This window comes from Lycorma delicatula, chromosome 3 (genome assembly GCF_047948215.1).
Source record: "Lycorma delicatula isolate Av1 chromosome 3, ASM4794821v1, whole genome shotgun sequence".
Lineage (NCBI taxonomy): Eukaryota > Metazoa > Arthropoda > Insecta > Hemiptera > Fulgoridae > Lycorma > Lycorma delicatula.
This window is the reverse complement of record NC_134457.1, coordinates 96048821-96071976: the sequence shown is the minus strand read 5'-3', so window position 1 is coordinate 96071976 and position 23156 is coordinate 96048821. Positions and strand designations below refer to the sequence as shown.

At 32.0% G+C, this 23156-nt stretch overlaps 1 long non-coding RNA gene across 1 annotated transcript; it reads left to right on the top strand.

Moving 5' to 3' along the window:
- The first annotated feature begins 10356 nt into the window (after positions 1 to 10356).
- Positions 10357 to 22580, top strand: LOC142320935 (uncharacterized). Its single transcript, XR_012755516.1, has 3 exons — positions 10357 to 10435; positions 18747 to 18820; positions 22471 to 22580. It is a non-coding gene; the product is annotated as an uncharacterized LOC142320935 (long non-coding RNA).
- Positions 22581 to 23156: the final 576 nt, after the last annotated feature.

Genomic DNA, 23156 nt, shown 5'->3' with positions numbered 1-23156 from the left:
GAAGAGTAGTATTTTACACCACCAAACGGAGATATTAGCCGGATTAAATAGAACCCAAAACATGGATGTAAATATTAATGTAAGAGTAGATTATTCGTTGGGACAAAAGTCGAAGACTTTTTCAGTGTTATATTTTCTGTGTAATAAAATACTTTTAAAATTTGTTGTTTTTTTTGTTTATTTCTGTTCAAAAACGGCTAATTTAAACGAAACTTGGAGGATGATTTAATCCTACATACATTCCTTAATATTCTCTGTATTTATTTTTGTAGTAAATAAATTTACAAGTATTGATATCATTTATTAAAACAAAATATTGTATAAGGAAAAATACTCGATAAAGTTTGAAATTGTAATGCGTTGAGAGTTGAGGGGCTACATACTGACAATTTCTTGTCAAAACAAAGTTAAAAAAAAAAGGTGCAAAGAAAAAATTAAACCACATTAATCTCATTTTCTTTCGAACGTTATTTTTATTTTTATCACCTGGGCACCCAATAAGATATATATATATATATATATATATATATATATATATATAATATATATTTATGTTATATATATATATATATATATATATATATATATATATATATAATATATATTTATGTTTTTATTTTTAAGTTAATGTCATTCAACATTATACATTTTCTAGAAAAAATTAATTTATAGCGGATGTGTCTAAAACAATAGTGTAACTAATGAATACTGAAATTATTCAGTTACCACAGTATGTAATCTCATGTTACTGATAATCGGTTACATTAAGAAATTTACTCATTCAAACATGAATTTAATAATTTGGTAATCTTTAAAATTGTTTATATGGAACAAATTATAAACAATAAGAAAAGAAGAGAACATGGGGATTTTAAATTCCGTATTACAAAAAAAGTTTTAAATTATTTACGTTGACAAGTGCAAAATGCAAAGTTTTTCAATCGAAATCTGTAACTATTTCACGCTACAAGTAAGAAATTATTTTATAAAACTATGAGTTTGGGTAATGTTGGCTGTAATAATCCAGCAGTTCCATAATTTAGTGAAGATTTGATTTATGCAAAATTTTTTCAAAAATAGGAAAAATATCTTAGAAAACTGTGATTTCACTATGCAAATTGTTCTCACTAAAGAATGGAAACGTGTTTTATAAAATACTATTTTTGCGATTATGTTTCTTGATAATTGGTAGTAGTCTGTATTCGTTTATGATTAATTCAGCAACAGAAATATTAAGCCTCAATTGCGAGTGGTTTCCATAAACGTGTTGAATTTGTTTATTAAAGTTATAACGTTTGTAAGTACAAAATGGTGTAATTTCATTAGTCTACAGTCAATGCAGCGGCTCCTGCGAACCGGGTCTGTTGGGCTAGTAATGATGAACAAATTACAGGAAATATCAATCAGTGCTCTTAAGGTAGGTTTACCCATCGTACCTACATTTACAGTAAATAGGTTTATCCATCCTATACCTATAAATGCTATAAATTAGCTCTTGAATTATTTGTTAATTCGTCAGATGATCCAAACATTGGCTAGTAAAATGAGTATTGATAATACTTAATATTGGTTATGGGAGATCACGAGTATGAAGCCTGCCTTATTTTTGTTTGTCCACTACGCATGATCTCTTTCCAAATATTGCTGGTTTGCAAAACTCCTCTTGGGTACACCCTAATAAATGTGTGAAGCAATTTCTTTCCGGCCATGGTGCTTTTAGGGACAAACTGCAGAAATTCGGCCTGGGATGTGTTCTCAGTGTGGATAATTGGATGACACCTACCATGTTTTTTATGAGTGCTCGAAGTACGAGTTAATGCGCACGGAGACCATCTGTCGGCTTGATCTTATCGGATCGGCGTTAGATCTCCGTGTAAAATGGAGATCTAACGCCGAATGGCGAATGGAGGCCGAATGGGCAATAGTGGAGAGTTCTTAAGTGTCTTAGCAATGGAAAGGATTGCTAAGGGGATCTAGAACTGTGCTTGGATTTCTCTTGTATTCTGTGTTTGTAGATTTGTTTTATAGATTATTTTTTGTCCTTTGTTTTGTTTCAGTGTTACTGTGTTTTTATTGTTCCGTGTAATATTTTTTTGTTTTGTGTTGTATGTTGAACTCACTTTTATCTTCTACGGGTAGGTAAGTTCAGTTCCTTTGTTTAGTTAAGTCCTTTCAGTCTTACTTAGGACTCGGTAAGATGTGTTTTGTTTTTTGTTCATTAAATCGTAGTACACCGATGGGAATGTCACTCGTGGCATTCATATCGGTGGCATCCTGGCCGAGGCCAACTAGAATATGTCAAAAGCCGAGGTTTTGAAGATGACCTTCGGTAAAACTCATAAGGGCTTTGAACAGGAAGGGTGGTGGAGGATATCTTCCCCTACGGGGTTCAGGATGGTGAAAGATTTGCAGAAAAGGTTGAGTTTGAATATTCCTTCGTAGAACGCATGTTCTTCTGAAGAAAAAACAAGCGTTCTTCACTAGAGAAGATATTGAATAGTTGAAAAACTTTTCATTCGGTATGATCCATAAGCAAGTTCTGAAATGGCAAGTACTATTAGCAAGGACATAGCAGATCATGATTTTTTGTTGAATTTATTTTTCTGTTGAAGGAATAGGAAATATTACTCGTATTTAGTAAGAACTACTGACATAATAATAATTCTCTGAAAGTGATGGATTTGTTGTTTTCATTATATTGTAGATATAATTTTTTAATACATTAACGTCCCTACTGGAACTATTCTTGTTTTTCTGTTTGTAGATAATATTTTCACGTGCTTGCCTGGTTAACGGTAAAGGAGTAAAGCCTACATGATTTTAAAATACAAGAAAAACGTTTTTCAAGGAAGAAAGACGATGACCGTTACTGCAGTAGGCTAAATAATGTTGAAGTTATTGGGGTCGGGTGAAAGTGTTCCCTGAAGTGGCAGTCTTTCTTTTTAATGTAGGTTGATTATTCTCCAAATATTCAAAACAGATTTAATTAAATAGTAGAGGTTATTTATAAAATAAAAATAAAAAAACTGTTAAAAATGATCCATTAATTGAAACGATTAATTAAAATTGGTGGCGATTAAAGAATACGAGAATAATTCTAAGACATCCAAAATTTTTACAAATTGTAATTTGGAATCTTGAATTATTTTACCAGAATGAATCCTGCCATAAAATTGTTTCGCCTAGTGTGCGGTTAAAGCCGATTCAGTGACTTGCCCAGAATATATTTTTGTTCCAAATTTTAAGAGTTTATTTACACCCCGTTAATATTTTTAGTGCAGTGATTTCTGAGCGGGAAAGACTGAAATAGGAGGAATTGGCAGCAGAAAAAAGAGATATCGCTAATTCATCACAATGAATGTTACCGTTATTTGTTTGCTATTTTATGCTGAGTAACTGAATCTGAGGATTGAGCTTTAGTTTAAAAGGTTTAAAGGTTATCAGCCTACAACTTCAGTATAGAGGTAATATATATGTTACCGTGAAAACAGACTGAAATTGGAGAATGTCAATATTCTCCGGTGAATGTCGACACCCACCAAATACGTCGGTGAAAAACCGAAATATTTGCTTATTCGAACTTTCACCAGTATTTGTCGGTAAACAGATAAGCTCTGATGGGGGTCGAAACGATGAATAGACATTTAAAAGGAATCACCCAATACCTAAGGTAAATAGTTCGAGAAATCCTCGTAAAAAAGGAAGTTTAAATTTAAACCTAAGATAACTTACTAACTTCGCCTGCTAACCTTGTCTAATTAACGTTAAATATACAAATTATATAAGTTATTCTCCAAAATAAGAGGTGATTAATCAAATTCATCGCATTGAGCATGTATTGATGGTGAGAGCTGAATAAAAATATTTTTATAAAAAAAATTGAACAAAGAGCAAACCATTTGAACATTTATTTGTATCGTTATCGTTCATTCACGGGGTTAACATATTCTCTATATCCTGATTGGCCCTTTCAACTGATAAAATGCTAAAATATTAATTAATTTTTTTTTTTTATAAATGCTGTGAATTTAATTAATCGCCTCTTATTTTGGAGAATAACATATATCATTTGGATATTTAATGTTAATTAGACGACTTTAGCGAGGTAAGTTATGTTTGGCTTAAATTTAACCTTCCTGTTTTTTACGAGGGTTTCTCATAATCTCTTTACCTTATAGACTGGTATTTGGTGATTTTTTTTTTAATATCTAGTTATCGTTTCGACCACCGCCACAACAGTTTATCTCTGTTTGTTGACATATACCGGTGAAGGTCCGAATAAGCAAATATTTCGGTATTTCACCGACGTATTTGGTATGTGTCGACATTCATCAGAGAATAACGGCATTTGCCAGATGTCGGTCTTTCATGGTAACATATATATGTAGAAAAACAAGTCTTGACTGACTGATTTATCAATACCTAGCAAAAGCTATGGAAGATAAATTGATGAAAATTTGTATACTTGTTCTTCTTTCGGTGTCAGTGCTTACTAAGAAACGACTTTTTGAAATTCCGAGTTTAAAGGTTAAAATTGGGTAACAATGAAATTTACTATTATTTTAATTTCTCGGTAACAAATGAAGATATCAACTTGATTTTTGGTGTGTGTAATCTTCATTTGAATATTTAAAAATCAATTTCTAGATTTTCCGAAATTTGGCCTTGAAAGGGGTGAAGAATGGTAAAAATGTTTGAACAATGATTGCGAATTTTCCCCATTTTCGACAATACTAGACGAGATATTCAGTAAATTTTGGCTCTTAAAAACTTTCCAGGTATATATTTAAAAACCATTTTTGGATTTTTTTTTTAATTTTAATTTTTAAGGGATGCGACAGTGTACAGCGCGGCGGCTTAATCAATACAGCCAATGCCAATATTATTCTACGTGTGAAGCGACTACACATGCCTACGGTTACTTAATTAAAAAACATCAAATAAAAAAAAACATTGACCACAAGGGGAAACGCAAGTAGAACGAAGCTGCGACGGGGATGCTAGATTTTATTTGTAATCAAGCTAATTCTTTAAGTTACAGTAACAACGTTGACATACGTATCGATGAAATATGATCAAAGTTAACCGACTGAAGCCTAGACTTGAATGTATTATTAACTACAATTACGTTAATGTTTTCTCTACATTTTATTTCAGAAAATGCCGAATCATCAGAATGATCTTTGTAATGGTGCTTCAATTTGCGAAAATGTGCCCTCAGGCAGTAATCAGAATCACTACAATAAGGAGAAGCGGGAAATTCGTAACAAAAATAAAGCAAAAAATTTCTGCAAAGGGCCTCAGCATATAAACAGTGATAACACCTCTACTGATGAAAGTCGTTGGCCGATTCATGTCTATGTTGAAAGGGAGTCTTTTATTATAATCAGTGGACTGATTATTTTAGTGAGTATTAATAAACGTTCTAATAAATATTTTAATAATTTTAAGCCGACTAGACTACTACCTAATATACTATGGTCATGCCGTGAAGTTATCATGTAAATGTATCATATTTACCATGTGTTATTTATTTTTTCTTCAGTAGTATGTGTTAATAGATCGTAATCTTTTATTATCAATATTAAAAATAAGTCGATGAATCCATGTTTGTGATCTTTGGGTAATCGATGGTCATCGGTCTTCTACCTTATTAAAATACAAATGTTTGGCACACGTATGGAAAAGAACATTTTACAAAAAGTTTTTCTGTACTTCTGAAAGACGTTTCCATTCCACAGTGTTCAAAAGTGACGCAACCTTATGGGAAAATGAGTAAGTTACAATAGTTGTTGAAAGTGACCTCCATTATGCAATTCACATAATTGAATACGACGTTGCATGCTCTTAAACACATGATATAAAGTTTGTTGATGAATTGCAACGACACATCGTTCAATTTCGCTCTGCAATTTGAGAATTATGTGAAAATGAGTTTTGTAAGCATCATACTTAACATATCTCTAAAAGAAAAAGTCAGGAGGGGATAAATGAGGAGTTTGAGGGGGCCACAACCCCTTCGAAATTACTTGTCCATGAAAACAGTGATCCAAGAAAGTCATAGTTGGCTATATGTCTTTGGCTTTATGAGTCGTAGCATTGTTCTGCTAAAACCAAGTGCACTCTAGCCAGTCTCCAGATATAGTGTTTAAAAATTGTTACACCATCTGTATCTACTGCTCAGGACATTCAAGATGTCCGGACGAGGCCTACAGCAAAGGCAAAAGCTGAGTTAACAAATCACCGATGTAAATGTCTACCGAGGCATTTACATCGGTGGCATCCCAACGAGGCCAGGCTTATTACTATGAGATGTAAAAATTCAGAGGGCGATAGACGACTCCCGTTAAAGCCCATCAGGGCTAGGAACGGGTGTGGTGACCGGAACGTCACTAGGCGGATGTCTTCTCTTACGGGGTGTACTATTCACCGTTCACTGTGTCATGAAAGAATGACATGAAGATTCGCCTACATGACATTCGCACACCAAACATCCACTTTTTGTCCGTTAAGAAGAAACTCGTGCAGCTGCACGATTTTCTGTACATCAAATGCGTGGATTCTGTGCATCCACATATGTATCAAGATGGATACCTCATCAGACCAAAACCAATTATCGAGTTCTTCCCCATCTGGTGTTACAGATGACATGAACTACTGACAGAAAGCTAAACGTTTTGCAGTGTCTGCAGATAACAACTTCTGAACAACACGAATTCTGTACGGATGCATCTTTAAAAACTTGCGCAATGCCTTGTGGGCACTTCTAACGGAGAGACCAGAATGGCTAGATAGGCGGCGAACAGGTTTCTTGGAACTAACAAAATATGTAGCTTACACGTCGATCAAATTTTCTGGTGTCAGTATTTTCGATGGACCACCTTTGGCTGCATCTGACACATTCTCTGTCTCTTGGAACTTGTCGTACAGTCGCTTGATGGAGGAGTTGTTTGATGTATCCACACCATGATTTTCTGTGAAAGCATTCTGGGTCTGGGCATAACTGGCACATCTAATGTATCGGGAGACAATGAATATTTTGTCCTGCATTGTGCAACCTACTTTTACTCAATTTAACCTGTAAAAAAAAAAAGAAGGAAACATTCTTCCATAAGGTCGAGTCATTTTTTGAACACTGTAGAATTGTTTTATTTATAATTAGCTAAATACCTAGCGTTTAGCGTGGTTATCAATTCTTACTCGCTATAGGAGAGCCATAAAATTCTGAAATCTTTAATATCTTATCTTCCTAAATTTTACCTTTGTAAGGTAAAGATTTTTAGAAGTAAATCGCATTCTTATTATTAAATCATGAATAGCACAAAGTCAATTTTGCTTAGAAGGTTTTAGGAATTACCGCTTAAAATAAAAGAAAAAATAATGCTTCCTTTGAAAGTTTAAAAACAATTATATTTCCTTAAAACTTGCACATTGAAAGTATGAAATACAACTAATATGCATAAATCTCCATCTTCAATTAAAGAAAAAAAATTCTTAGAAATTTATTATGTTGTCACTCTTAATTATATTTTCTAAAATTCATCCTAAGAGAAAAAAACTGAAAAAAATATTTTTCATTAAGGAGGCGAAAGGACTACAAAGCACCTCTTATAGAGCTTTTTGAGTCCATTTTGCAGATGTTAAGCATCTTATCAAAGTTAAAAAAATAAATAATCCTAGAAATTAAAATTCTCATTCTCGATTGATAGCGCAAAAAAGAAATATAAATCGAGCTAATATGATAAATTGTTTTAGTTTTTTTTTGTGTGTGATTATTAGTCCGGTAATCTTCAATATCTGTTGTGGTTTTATGCATCTGAAAGTAGTTATTCTTCTTGTTTGAAAGTATCAGAGTACGTAATTAAGTTATTGATTTAGGGTATGATCTTTATTTAAACGGAGTAAAAAAATGTTGGTGGGAAACAGCACATTCAATAAGTAATATACTAACCTTAAAATCTCACGGTGCAACTTGGTTGTTTACTTTTCAAGAAAAAGTAAAGTTTAATCTATCATTCTAATATCCTACTTCTTGAATCAAAGGTGACGAAAGAATGTTCTGAGCAATGTTTTCAGACTAAATTTCTGCTAGATACAGTTAAATTCCTTCCAATTCCTTTTACCTACAACCAGAAAATCAAGGGGAAATAGGAGTAAAATAAAAATAAGTAGACTAAACAGAACATATTTGAGATGATTAATGAATGGAGGTTTATCGATAACTAAGTTGTTACCAGTGATGATTCAAGATAGCCACAGCTAACCAAACTGCTAGAGCTACATAAACTGGACAGTCCTTCGTTATCTTTTTTGTAAAAATATATTTACTGTGTGTAAAATTAATACAAGAATTTATTATGATAAATTAAAGAAAAATCATCCCTTCCCAATCTCTCTGCTGTTGTGTGTAAAATGTCTTTTTTGTTGACCGCACATTTCAGTCACATTATTGTACAGAGTGAGCACAATAAAACCGAACCCATAATGAAACCGTTCTCCAACATTACTTATTTATGAAAGACTCTCACACAATTAGCGTAACTAGTGGATATATGTTACTACTGATTGTTGCTGCCGTTTTGTTGCAGTGTTGTATTGTGAGTACAGTTGTGTTTGTGTAAACTGCCTTATACTGCGTCAAAATAGAAGATGAAGATTGTGAACCGAGATATGTGATATAGCAAAAGACCTGAGACAGTTGGTGAAGAATCGACCGGTGAGCGAAGGGGAAAGACAGCCCTCTGTGGAGCCATCGTTCGTCTGCGCTTGAGCGGATGGGCGATGGTGATGAAGCACGGGGACTCTTGACATTCTGAGTTAAAAGGCACCTCCGGGGTTGAGCTATACTTAATTTCTGATCCGACCCCGGGTGGGGAGAAATGGTGAAATAGGAGTTTTAGTCAGTAGGGTGCGGGCACACATTATAAAAACATTTAGCCGAAGCCGTGCGAGTCCGACACACCCCCACTTGTGGGGGGTACGTAAATGGTATTTCTCCGCAACACTGTTAAAAAAAAAAAACTGCCTTATTTCAATTTATATAAGATAGCTATAGTTGAGGCCTATATTTGTTCTCGATCATTTGAAGAATCACGTCAAGTATTCGTAGACAAATTTCTGAATGCTCAGCGAAGAGTAGCAAACACGATTTAGTTAAAAAATGGTGTACTAAAGGTTCGGTTTCAAATCTAAAAGGAAGCAGGCAACCTTCCGTTAGGACAGGCCATTACCGATATTAAAAGTAGAATTACTGCCGGTTTAAAAAAAATCACTACGCAAGTTATACCAACAATCTGGTGTTAAAAATACATCTTGTCGTAAAATTCGTCATGAATTAAAATTGAAACTGTACCGCGTTACAATTGTACAACAATTGAAAGAGACAGACAAACCGAAACGACTTGATTATTGCAACTGGCTTCTCGAAAACATTGTTGGTGGACAGATAGACCCGATGCAGTATTTCAGACGAGGCATGGTTTCATTTATCCGACCATATTAATTCGCAGAACATCAAGTATTGAATGGCGAGGAATCCTCACGAGATATTCGAGCGTCCACTTCACGATGAGAAAATTGGTATTTGGTGTTCCGGAAATCGTAGAGGGGCCAATATTTTTTGAGCGGACTGTCAATAAGTCCAGGTAACAAGTTTACCTCACAATTTTCGAAGAATTCTACGCGCAATTAACTAATAATGAAAAAGAATGCAGCTTCCTCCAACAAGATGGAGCAACGTGTCGCACATCAAACGTTTCACTGAATCGCGTTCATGCAGCTTTCACAAATGAACCAGCTATCAGCAGAGTACGGTGGCCTCCACGTTCCCCAGAGTTGTCTACTTGTGATTCTTTCCTTTGGGGCTACTTAAAGGAGAGAGTTTATCCATCTAATCCACACAATATTGATGAACTGAAGATGAACATTCAACAAGAAATCAATGCAATTGACAACGTTTTGCGTCAGACGATTCTCAATATGATCAGTCGAGCGCACAAACTACATCGATGCCCAGGGTGGTCATTTTGAACGTCTTTTGTAACAATAAGGTAAATAAATGCAACATTTAAATTAAGTTTTATGTTTTTCTTATTTAATTTATCCGTATCATTTTTAAAATTTCATTCCAACATAACCTACCGATTCTGCAGCGGTTACGTTATGGGTTCGGTTTTATGTTGCTCACTCTGTATTATATAGATTTAGCAAACGAACAATGTTTTACTTCTGAACGGCTGTTTCTTGTGATAATCAATTCAACTTGTAATGTTTTTTTTTTAGATTGCAATGTACATCGGAACTATAATTAGATATTATATTTCTGGTGAAATAAAACCAGAAGCAACCAAACTTATGGTCGTTTCGGAGGATTTGGAGGAATTTGACTTTAAATTATTGTTCCATCACATTTATCGTCTGGTTATAACAACTCTTAGTAAGTAAATATTTTTATTTATTTATAAATTTCTTCTTATTTATATTAATTTATTTCTTATTACTAAGTATCCTTATCCTTCGTTAGAGAGAATATGAACATGAGCTACATTTATTTAAGAATAATTTGGATTTGGGTTATTAAGCTTATTCTTCGTTTCCCTGTTTAAACATGAATAAGGAGTATATAGGTAATATAAGTAGTGTTGGATGAGTTGAAAGTTTCAGTGGTTTTTGAAAATTTTCAAGTCAGTTTTCCGCTTTTCATTGCGATATTCTGAGTAGTTATTAGTTAATAATTTATTTAATGTTATAAACACAGGTGGAAATAATCCTTCTACAATGTTCCATAGATATTGTTTATCTAATTATTATTTTATCATTGTTATTTTTTCTTTTAATTTTGATTGTTTAATTATATATATATATATATATATATGTACTTACAGAAAGAGAGTGATATTTAAGTATGAAACAGCTTTATGCTGCATATCTGAGAGGTATTTGGAGATAGAAAGAAATGGTGCTCTACATTGTTAAAAAAAAATCTGCATTACGGTGGGATTTTAATTTTTGTCCGCCATCTTGGATCTGCCATATTGAATCAACTTAAAGTTTTTTAAATAGGAAGGTGACACATGATTTTGATTCAAAATTTTAGAAGAAAAACAGTGAAGAACCCCGTTTTTTTCTTAATGCTTTTGTTATCGAGTTATAAGCGTTCAAATTTTCAATGACGGAAAAACCGAGTTAAAAATAAAACTAGATAAAACGCGCTGCATGAATAGTTTTATTACATATTACATTCTTAATGCGTACAATAACGAACTTTAAAGAATGCTACAATATTGATAGTAATAAACAATAACTAATAATTAGCAACAAATTAAACGGCTATTTCAACTGATTTTTTTTTGTAAATAAAGATTAACCTCCAGTGTTAATATTAGGGTATATTTAATTTAATTCTTCAAATTTTATTTTTATATTTACTCATGCACAGATTAAATATGTTTATATTATGATTTCACATACACAACACACACACACACACACACACACACACACACACACACACACACACACACACACACACACACACACACACACACACACACACACACACACACACACAAACACATTAAATATAATTGTTTATTTGAGTAAATATTTTAATATACTTTAATCTATTAATATTAAAATTTTATGTGCGACTTTTATAGAACAATTTAGTGTAGACGGCTTGAGTTTCTTAAGTTATCCATGTTTTTACATTCTTTTGCAAGAATGAGAATTTAGGTACTTTTTACACATCCAGCCGTTTTTTTATTTCCTCGTTCGAGGTAAAGGAAGTATTGTAATCGCTAAAAATTTCGGTTTTCAGATTTCATCGGAAATATCCATTTTGACCATCCCTGAATCCATTTTGACTAGTTTCGGCGTGACATTTCTACTTACATACGTACGTATGCATCTCGCATAACTCAAAAACCATTAGCCGTAGAATGTTGAAATTTTGTATTTAGGATTGTTGTAACATGTAGTTGTGCAGCTCCCCTTTTGATTGTAATCGGCAGGGTCAAAAATGTGTATCCAGTCAGGCCTCTAAATAAATTTGGATTTTGGACTCTTTCTTAACTGCAGTAATAAGCCCTCGTTCAGAGTTTTTCAATGATATATCATAAGTGGTACTTATTTTCATTGGTTCCAGAGTTATAGCAAAATAAAATTTTGATTAATGAAATATTTAAATCTTACAAGCCACATCGGTTCAATCCGACTTCATATACATATTTTTTTAATTGATTTTTTTAAATTTAAATATATTGATTTATTAATAATTATTAACCTCTGGTTTAAAAAAAAAAAAAATCTTTAACAATAAATAACAATTCGATAGTAACAAAAGAAAAAAAAAATCAGCAGTAGTGAAATAAAATTTTATGTTCATTTCATTTTAATTCAAAAACTTTTACAATCAGAGGTTAATAATTATTAATAAATCAATATATTTAAATAAAAAAATAAAAAATAAAGAGTTTTAATTTAGTTTAATAAGCGTACAAGGAAGTCACGCGGTGTCCATATCAGATTTTTTTTTTTTAAATATGACCGAGAATGTATGGTAGTCATGCCAAAATTTACATTTCCGCTTTGTTCAAATGTTTATTTTTGGACTCAGGAACATCTTGAATGTCGACGTTAATGCAAAAATAGGGAGTGGCAAATTCTGTACAGGTGTGTGTATTGGCAATTAATCGCGTTATATACATAGCTCGGGATTGGCTACACCAAAATTTTCATACTTGATTCTGCAGGTCATGCTTTTTACTATTAAAGATTAGGTCGGCATCTTAAGGGGTAGTCAAATAGACGGGTTCATGAAAAAAAACTGTTCATAATTCAATCAGTCATTTAAGAAAGGGACATTTAATAACTCAAACGTAAATTTTTCAGGAGAAGGAAAACCTAATATGGTTCTCAAAAGTTAAACATGTATTTTATGTTATGGTATTTTTATACTCTGTTTAAATAACTTAAGCTGGTAAAAGCTTAAATTTTCATATTACGAAATACATACGGATACAAATTAATTCTAAATCATGGAATTGAGCAATTTTAAAAATGACATTGTTGGAAGCTGAGATAATTCTTCACTTTAAGGTTAAAAATTAATTACAATTTATAATGAAAGCAAAAATGATTATTTTATTAAATGCATGATTCATTATAGAAAGTATAATGGTTATTATACAATTCATTATACAAATAATGGTTATTACAGTTCATCATTAACTTCTGCATATGTTGGCCAGTGCAGGATTTCTTCATAAAAGTTCTTTTGGATTGTAACATACGAGTTTTTTCAAATCTTCCTACTCTGTTATTTATAAGCACTTCATCAATAAATGGTTTAGAAGTTGGAAGCTGAATTAAATTTGCTCGGCTTGGTTTTCTTGGATCAAATGTGCAGTTTGAAAAACAACCAATAAATTTTTACACCTGTTGAGTGGCTCTCACAGAGTATTCAAATTGATTAAAAAAAGGTAGGCTGAAACAGAATTCTTTAGTCGCAGGGATTGTCAATAGTCCCAATTTTCTTATAAAAACTAGGCCACCGTTTAACGAGATCAACAGTATCATCATTATTCATCGTTGCCACAGTAAATCTGTTACTTTCAACAGCTGAAACAATGATTGAAATACACTCTTTTACACAATATATCCTTTCTTTCTGTTTCCGATTTAGCTTCTGGGAATTACCGTTCAGATATTAGTTCAGAGGATGGATGTGGATGATATGTACGAGTGTAAATGAAGTGTAGTCTTGTACAGTCTCGGTTCGACCATTCCTGAGATGTGTGGTTAATTGAAACCCAACCACCTAAGAACAGCGGTATCCACGATCTAGTATTCAAATCCGTATAAAAATAATTTCCTTTGCTAGGACTAGGATAGGACACAATATATCCTATCCTGCTAATGTATTAACCTTTTAATTAAACCAAAATCTTTATCATAAGCATTGCATGAAAGTCTTCTAAGAAAGAATAAATGATGTATAGTTACAAACCTACCAAAATAATAGAATTGAAAACTATTAGAAACTAATTGAAAACAATTCAAGAGGTGTAAAAACAATAGACTGATTTTGTGTGAACGAGATGATGTAATCGCAAAACGTGCATTTTTCTTAGGTATTTTGGAAAAATTACAACTTCTGAGCAAAAGAGGCCAATCGTATAACTAGTGAAACTTACAGGATGGCGCGAGAAATGATCTAACATTTGTTTTAGCAATAATTGTTTAGGTTAATAATTAATTATTAATGTGTTTTATGTTGGCAGAAGTGACAGCAGTTCATGAGTATTAGTTTCTTCTCTTTCCGAGTGCATTGATTGTGTCGTTCCTAGACGGCTGACATAGGAAGACTGACTGTTGAACAGCGCGTAAAGATTGTGTTGTTTTTAATGAAACGAAAAGTATAGCGCTTACACAAAGACGGTTTCTTGCACATTTTCAAACTCGGTGGTCGCCCTCATTTAAAACAATACGTAGAAAAATATGTAGAAATTTAAAAGTGATGGTTCAATATTTGAGTGTTAGCCAATGTTCGTTCTCCACAGAATGTCAAAGCTGTCAGAGCGCGTTGCTGAGGAACCCGGGAAAATCAATAAGAAAAGCAGTAGGACAACTTGGATTTCTAGGTGATCTGTACAAACCGATTTGCATTTGCATCCGTACAAAATAACAGTGTTGCCTAAATTAACGGTTAGCAACAAACATCAAAGAATGTCATTCGCTAAATTGGTTGTGAACCAAGACGAGATGATGGACAATGTTTGGTTTTCAGATAAGGCACATTTTCACCTAGACGAGGTTGTTAAACAAAATGTGCGTTTTTGGACTTCCGAAAATCCACACGTGCATCATGAAAAGTGCATCACGCTACAAGAATTACGGTACGGGCCGCTATCTCAAGTCATGGGCAATAGGCCCATTTTGAACATTATTTAAACGTGTTGCGTAATAATTTTGTTCCTCCGCTTCTTGTAAAAAAATTTCAATTAGAAAACGAGTGGTTCACGCAGGATAGAGCCAGACCCACACAGCTAATTTTGTTTTAGACTTTCTACATGAAACTTTTAACGTAAATGTCATTTCTAATCGATCTCCTAATCGTTTTACGTGTAGACAGAAGCGGCCCCCCAGTAGTCCTGATTTGAATCCGTGTGATTATTTTCTTTGGAAATTTCTAAAAGAAAAGATTTTCGCTAAAGATCCTTATACGGTGATGGAATTGCGAGGGCTGATCATTTAGGCGTGCAATGAAATAACCGAGGATATGTGTCGTCGAGTTATAGCAACATAGGAGTTCATATTGAAAACGCTGCTAGAGGTGATGGTGATCATATTGAACATGTAATAAGCAGAACATAATCTCCAGGTATATAGAAAACATTATTTTATTTTTCTATACTGCAATTCAAATAAATATTTTTTAATGAAACCAAATGGTGGATCATTTCATACGCCACTCTGTGGATGAAACACACATCTATGGTAAAAAAAATGCTGGCAAAGTAATTCGTACCAGGTGTTTTTGTTAATAGTAGTGCCGGTGACTGTTTAATTGTGACTCATGCAGGTGGGGACATGGGATTCACTGATGGTGCCTTTTTAATGTACGATTCCAAGAGTAAAACAGAAGATTGTAATAAAGAGATAAAGAGAACAATGAACATTTTTTTAGTATATTGAAAAGCAAGATATCCCTGGACTACCGACAAATTGTATTTTAGTCATCAATAATGCATTTTACCATAATAAACAAGAAAAAATCTTCATCATCCAATTCATTGAAAAAAGATATTCAAGAATGGCTCCAAAAAAATAAAATTAACTCCAACACAGATCTAACAAAAAAAAATTTTAGAAATTATCAAAATACACCGCCCAGAATTACAATATGAGTTAAACAAAACACTGGATAACAAAGGAATTACAGTGCTTAGATTGCTACCTTACCACCCAGTTGAATTTATTTGTAAACTAGTTAAAAAAAAATGTTGTGGCCACAATATGTCTCACATGTCATTAACAAAACTGAGCCGTTATTTAGAGGCAATTTTGTCAATTACTGTAGAACACTGGAAAATATTAGTGTCAAAATTTCAAGAGGTAATGGATTCTTACTGGAAAACAGATACCTTAATGGAAGATGCTATTGAAAACATAATTTTAAATATAGGTATGGACGATGATGAGACATCAGGTACTGAAGACAGAGTGGAAATTATTTTCAATGAAAGTGAAACTGAGTCAAGCTCAGAAATTGAGGGTTGTGGCCCACCACAAAATATAGTTCTACAGAAATTGCAGATGAAACTGGTTAAGAACTGTATTAGGTAGTATTGATCATTTAATTATTTAGTAAATTAATATAAAAATATTATTTTATTTTTTATTTTGCAGCTATATCTTACTTGTTGCGATTCTGTAGGCCTACATGCCCAAATTATTACTGTCAGCATTGAATATAGTACTGTGAATTATGATACTGTTTTAGTGAAAACGTTTACTTATGTAATTATATTATTGTAATTAATTGCAGGTTAAATTTATTTCATTTTTGAATAGAGTAATGTAAATTAATATTTTTATTTGTGTTATTAATGTAATCAAAAAAAATTTCAGGTTCCAAAAATACAGTAACATTAAATGGACAACATTTCTTATTTAGAATTGATTGACAAGCATGTCACTTTTTTCAGCAGGACTAAGCCTAGAGTGAACTGTTGTGTTATACATCTCTGTCCACCTCTGTCTACAGTCAAAAAAACAGTAGTGCTACACTCCTCCACAAATATGAACATTGCCTTGTTCACTTATAAATGAATTTCTTTTATGCTATCAGAAACATGATTTTTAATATAATCTAAAATAAAAGAGCATGCGTCATTAGTATACTTTTTTGCTATGCCTTCATGGTATACATATATAATGGATTTTCCAGAACTAAGAATATGAATATTTAAACACTGACCCATAGCTGTCACAAAAAAATATATCTTGTACAGGTATCTGTGGGAAGGGTAAATTTTTCATAAAATCAAAGCACAGTGAGAGTAGAGTACACTTCCATTTTTCTGGCTCATCTCTTTGCTGTACTGCATGCTAGTAAAAAATTTATTTGCTCAGCACATATGAACCATTTTTTTAAGCAGCATATTTTTATAGCTTTCCTATTTAATGTTGATCGTCTTTTTTAAGTAAGAGTTTTCGTATATTACACGTGTCTATTTGAGGTTACCTAATCAAAATTATTATGAAAATAATTCAAGTAGTACATATTTATATTTAATTTTTGTAATGAGATACATTTCATTAACATATCATTCATTAACTTCACATTTAGTCAAGGATCAAGGTAGTGATACTTCTGAGAAGAGTAGTAGCTGCATTTAAAAAGAAAAGAAGCAATGTGAAAAGAAGCATAGTGAACTTAAAATTAGTTTTAGGTACCAACCTGTTTTTATTCCCTACTCCTCTCATATTAACTAGAAACTTTCCATGCATTAGCATTGCTCTTAATTTTCTGACTTGCTTTTCTGTGACAGCAAAAAAATACTAGGAAATGCTCTTTTACATACCTGCATTCTTAGTTTACAGTTAGGCTGAATAAAATACTTAAAATAGAAGACTTGCAATTTTGTTGAACTGGAACCAGGCTCTACTGTGTGACAAATTGTTTCTATTTGCCTGCCTTCAATAAATGACTGCAAAAATACATCTTGCTAACTTTTTGTGTTAGGACTTCTAATTTCTTCATGCAGCTTTACTTCTTAGGATCTGATCATTTTGAGAAATACTGGTTTTTGCACTTGAAACAAGAAAACTGGACTTATGAAGAAAGCTGTATCAGAAATAAACTCATATTTACAACTAACTACACAACCAAATTTTTGAATAGTCCAACACAACACAAACTATTTTTGGATATAGTTTAGGTTAGGTGTTCTTGATTTTACATTTTTTAGTAGAATAGAGACTATTAAACTATATAATCTACATACTCTATAATCTATATATGTAGATATCTGTCAATTGATATAATTTATAGTTAAGAGTATAATAAATGTATTACAGTTACTGAACTAATTAAATTTAATTTATGTATAGAGTCTAAGCAAAAAGCAAAAAGCTTGTGTTTAAACTCATTTCTAATTAATAATAAATAAATAAAAGTATATGGGCTTACCTACAGCTATTTCCAAAGGTCCTTGCTGGTATTAACTTTCTAAAATAATTTGTGTATTCAACACCACATATTCTACTTTTTAAATAATTTCAGCCTTGTAGTTTTTTTGATATTGAACTCCTTTTTTTCATTTCCTAATTTCTAATTTATCATTAACATCTTGAAGAGGCCCTATTTTTTATTAGTAAAATACAATCAGCTGTTCAATGTCAGTTCATATAACTACTACCTGATGGCAAACAAGTTCAATTTTGAAAGAGCTCCATTTCTGGTGTTGAGCCATTTCAAAAATGAATGTTGTCTAAAACATACTGCTATTTGTGTTCTATGAGATGGAATTGAGCCCTTTTACACGTTTGAATGAAGTATCTACTAATCAAAAGCTCAGAAATGAAAAGAAGTCATTTTTGGGGGAAAATTGCAGTTGAGCCCTTTCTTAAATGACTGATTCAATACTTTTTAGTGACTTATCTGTTTTTATTCAAAAATTTATTTTATTCCTTACAAAAATCATATTTTAACATCTAAAGCTGGTAACTTTCATTTACAGTGGTTGCTGGTGTGATATACTGTGTCTATGGGCTGATGTTAATTCTATTTAAAATAATTTTCATAGGAGAAATAGTAAGTAACTCTTGTTTATTTAACTGCTATTTAATCTTTTTATTCAAATAAATGTGTATTTGGTAATTTCTAAAACTTGAATGTACTAATAGATACTTTTACATTATAAATACTAATCATAATTGTTTTGTTTCTTAAATCAAGCGACTTCAGACAAGTTAATTGTCTCCTATTTCTGTTTTCTAATGTATTTTATTTAAATTAACCGAAACTTTGCTTTTAACTATTTTTTTTAAATCATAATTTTTGTACGTTGTCATTCCCTTTGATCGTTCTGATGAATAGAGATAACAAACTTTTTATCTGGTATTTACCCCAAACACTAAAGACATTAATTGTTATGATCTCTGAGATGTAGAACATTTACAAAGTTTTCAATTAGTTATCTGTATTGAAAGTTTTCAATAGATCTATTGCCGGATCGAATGTTAACCTAATGAAAAAATTGCGATCAACACAAAACAATATGAAACTTAAAATTTATTTATATATTTTATGATAAAAGAAATTTTATTGTGGTGTGGTTAAAGTTACACATTTTTTTTTTCAGTTTATCAGTTAACCTAACATGAGATTTCATACTTTTTATTCACTTTTCTATTCTCATCTATCTTGGTTGATATTTAATCGCAAAATATTTTCTATCCTAGATCTTACGTTATTTACTTTTCAATCCAAATTTTATTTGTTACTGGTTATAATCGACTTTACAAAAGGAGGAGCTTCTAAGTTTGCTATTTATATATTTAAATACATGTGTGTTCTAGTCTTTCTCTACAAGAAAGCGATTGATTAAAATAACTCTTTTTAATTCTGTAACAAGCAATCCATTTGTTAAATTTTATCTAAGTTATTTAAGGGGAAGATTTATTAAAAGAAAAATGCAGTTTCTACGTAGATGATTTGAAGATTTTTTTGTCACGACTGCTTAAGTAATCATCAGTGCTTTTAAATAATTCTAAGTATCGTGATTAATACTTTTTACCCAAAAATTTAAGAAAACTAGTTTTGGTTAAAAAATAGGATACAAAAATTATACAACCAAATTTTATTATTTTTTCTTATATCATGTTCAACATAAAACTAAAAATCTTTTGTAAAATAAAATTAACTTTAAAAAAAATAAATCCGACTTCAAACATTCGAGGGTCGTTCGGAAACTTCTCGGGTTGTCAAAGAAAACACACGATTTTTCAGAATTTTTTTTCTACTTAGTTAACTTACAATCGATACATTAAATTAGACCTACTGCTTTCAAATTTTCTAATTCCTAATTATCATACACTTTTCCAACTCAGGAAAATTAGCGGTTAACCATCATTTAAAGTGAATCTTTGTCCATCAAGTCGTTTCTTCAGCTTGGATTTGAAAGACCAAGTAATCTCTGGAAGCCAAGTCCGGCGCATGTGAAAGCACTTCGAAGAGTAGGTTAAAACGTTTTGCAGCAACAATTCGAGAGGTGTGTGCAAGTGTATTATTGTGGTGAAAGAGTAAGTCTTTTTGGCTGATGTAGACGTTTAGCCTGAATAGCACTCTTCAATCAGTCCACTAGTGAAGCGTAATACTATTTGATGATGGTGTTCTGATTTTTCCATGTAGTAATAAGTACAAACCACTAGAATTAAAAAAAAACACAGTCATTACTTTTCCTGTCGACGGAGCCGTTTTTGCTTTCATTGGCACATTTTCCTCCCACCCGTTGTTTGGATTGTTGTCTGAGCTCTTTCGTGTAATGGTGATTATATGTTACACCTAATGGTACAAAATGTCAAAAAACTCAACGTAATTTGGTTTAAGTTACCTTTATTTAAGAAGTGTTCGGTCGAATGCGGTTTATGTCGATTGTTAATAAACCAATCAACTGAATGCTTTTATATGTCCAAAATACCGTGTAAAATGTAGTGGAAACAGTTTACGAAGATGTTTGCCATGTCAACGAGCGCGTGTTCCGTCAGCATGCGAACAACAACGAGTTCCGGATTTTGTTCAAATCCTGGACAGGCTTGGCATTCGTCAGAGGTTACAAAATAAATTATCATCATAAAAGAAGAAATAAGGTATCTGTAACTGGACAAAGGGCTGTAGTTACTGGACAAACAGATTTATAAATACAACAGTTTTTCTTCTTTTAATTTTTATATGGTTCATCTTGTATATTTATTCTAACTATATTCTATGTAGATAAATGTAACGTATACAGGAGTAGTAATGTTTATTTTCTGTAATATTAATCGCCAAATCGGGACAGAAACTGTAAGATCTGATACGTTCAATATGATTACTAAATAAGTAAATAAATCTTATCAACAAATCTAATTTCCAGTATCTTACTGAAACACAATATTTTAAAGCCTGTTTATTTTCTTTTTTTAATATTCATGTTTTTCTACAATAAAGTGCTACACCCCACACAATTTTTTAAAGAATCTCTTTCTACAGCGCGTTTGAAAAGTAATTATTCACCTGTATGCGCTATACAACAATAGATAGCATTGATTTACCCTACAGTAGTTTTTGGAGATAGTTCCGATGAACATCCAGACATATCTGCATCCATTATTTCTTGTTCTAAAAATTCTCATGTTGTTCATAGGGTGGAGAAAATCATGGCGAAATCACGAATAGCTGTTTGAAGTTCCTAAAGGATGTTGAAATTTCCTCGATAAATATTACTTTTTACATAATCCAGAAGCAAAAACCGATGGGTTTCAGTTTGGAGAACGAGGTAGTCACAAGCACTTAGAAATGATTCGATCTCCGAAAGCCTCTTTTAGTAATCTCATAGACTGATTGTATGCGCGGACGCGTCGTCTTGTTGAATCCAAACATTATTAATTTTATCTTCGGTTAGTTATCCCATGAACCGATGAATGATTTCACAATAACTAGCAGAATTTATTGTTTCTGCGAAGAGTATTGTGTCGAAAATTTCTTCTTCTGGATATTGCAATTCATACCCTAACCTCTGATCACGTAGAGTAATTTTATTTAAGGCATGTGGATTATTGGCAGTCATAAATGTGAGTTCTTTGCGTGCACATACTCTGATAAATGGAACTATGTCTCATCGGTATAGAAAACATAGTCTAAAATATCGTCAGAATTCTCAGCTAGTAACTGTTAAAACCGTTCACATTATTGAATTCGCATACTATAGCCTGTGACCTATAACTTTTGACTTTCAATTTATATAGAATGATATTGAGTTTGTTACGAAACGTTACTTTTTTTTCTACAATACAAGAAAGTATTTATATCTACTGTATACATATTTTCTCCTGTGCTTCTCTATCAGCAATTCTTTGTTCTTAAAATATACCAATGTTTTAGAGTGTAAAATGAAATTCCGTTTTAAATTGGTTAATAAAATGATCACATTACTTCCATATCATACATTACTTATTTTTTTCATATTGACTAGGGAGGATAATCAGTCAAGCAAAGAATCAATAAATTTATCGATAACCCAGAGAAAAGAATGAATTGAATAGGATAATAATTTAATATAACATATTTCTGCAAAATATAATTTTATTAACACATTTTTATTTGAAAAAATATAAATTTTTTAACACAAAAATAATTTTTTAATGCAAAAATTATGCACCGAATATACGTACTTTAATTTTAACATTTAAAATTTTTTATAGTTTTGGCCAGATTTTAAATCACGATTGTCCACATACTCGACTTACTTGTATTTTTTGATGACCGGTCTTACTCAGTTCATACCAAATTATCCATTTTCTTTTACATCCACTGAAAATTACTGCTATTGCACAGGTAAGCAATATTAACTTAATAGTAAGTGTAAAAGTAAGTAAACCTTAACAGTTTAAATAGTAATAGTAAGTGTGTGTATGTGTTTTTGTGTGTAAGACGTAGTTTATGATACACTTGTTTATAATACACTATAAACAAGGAAAATGACTTTAGGATCATATAGCTAGCCAATAAATATCGCATTAATTAAGAAACAAATATCGCATTTTTCAGTTTTAATTAGAATCTTTTATAACTGAATTCAAATTTAGAAAATGTAATGGTCAATTAAGTTGAAATCGTCAATAATTTTTTTTTAAGATAATATATATAAATATTTTTAATGTTTTGGAGAAAATTAACCTCATAGATATATCAGCCTTTTGTCGAATTCTCTATAAGATCTTTGAGAGGCTCTTCGTCGGGCAAATTAGACCTACTTTTGTAGAAGGGGACGTTATTCCTGCCACCAGTTTGGTTTCCGCAGTGGGCACTCTAGCATTAAATAAACTCGTAGAATTTTTGACGTCAACAGCGGTTGTTTCGAAAGGAAGGAATATTGCTCGGTTGGATT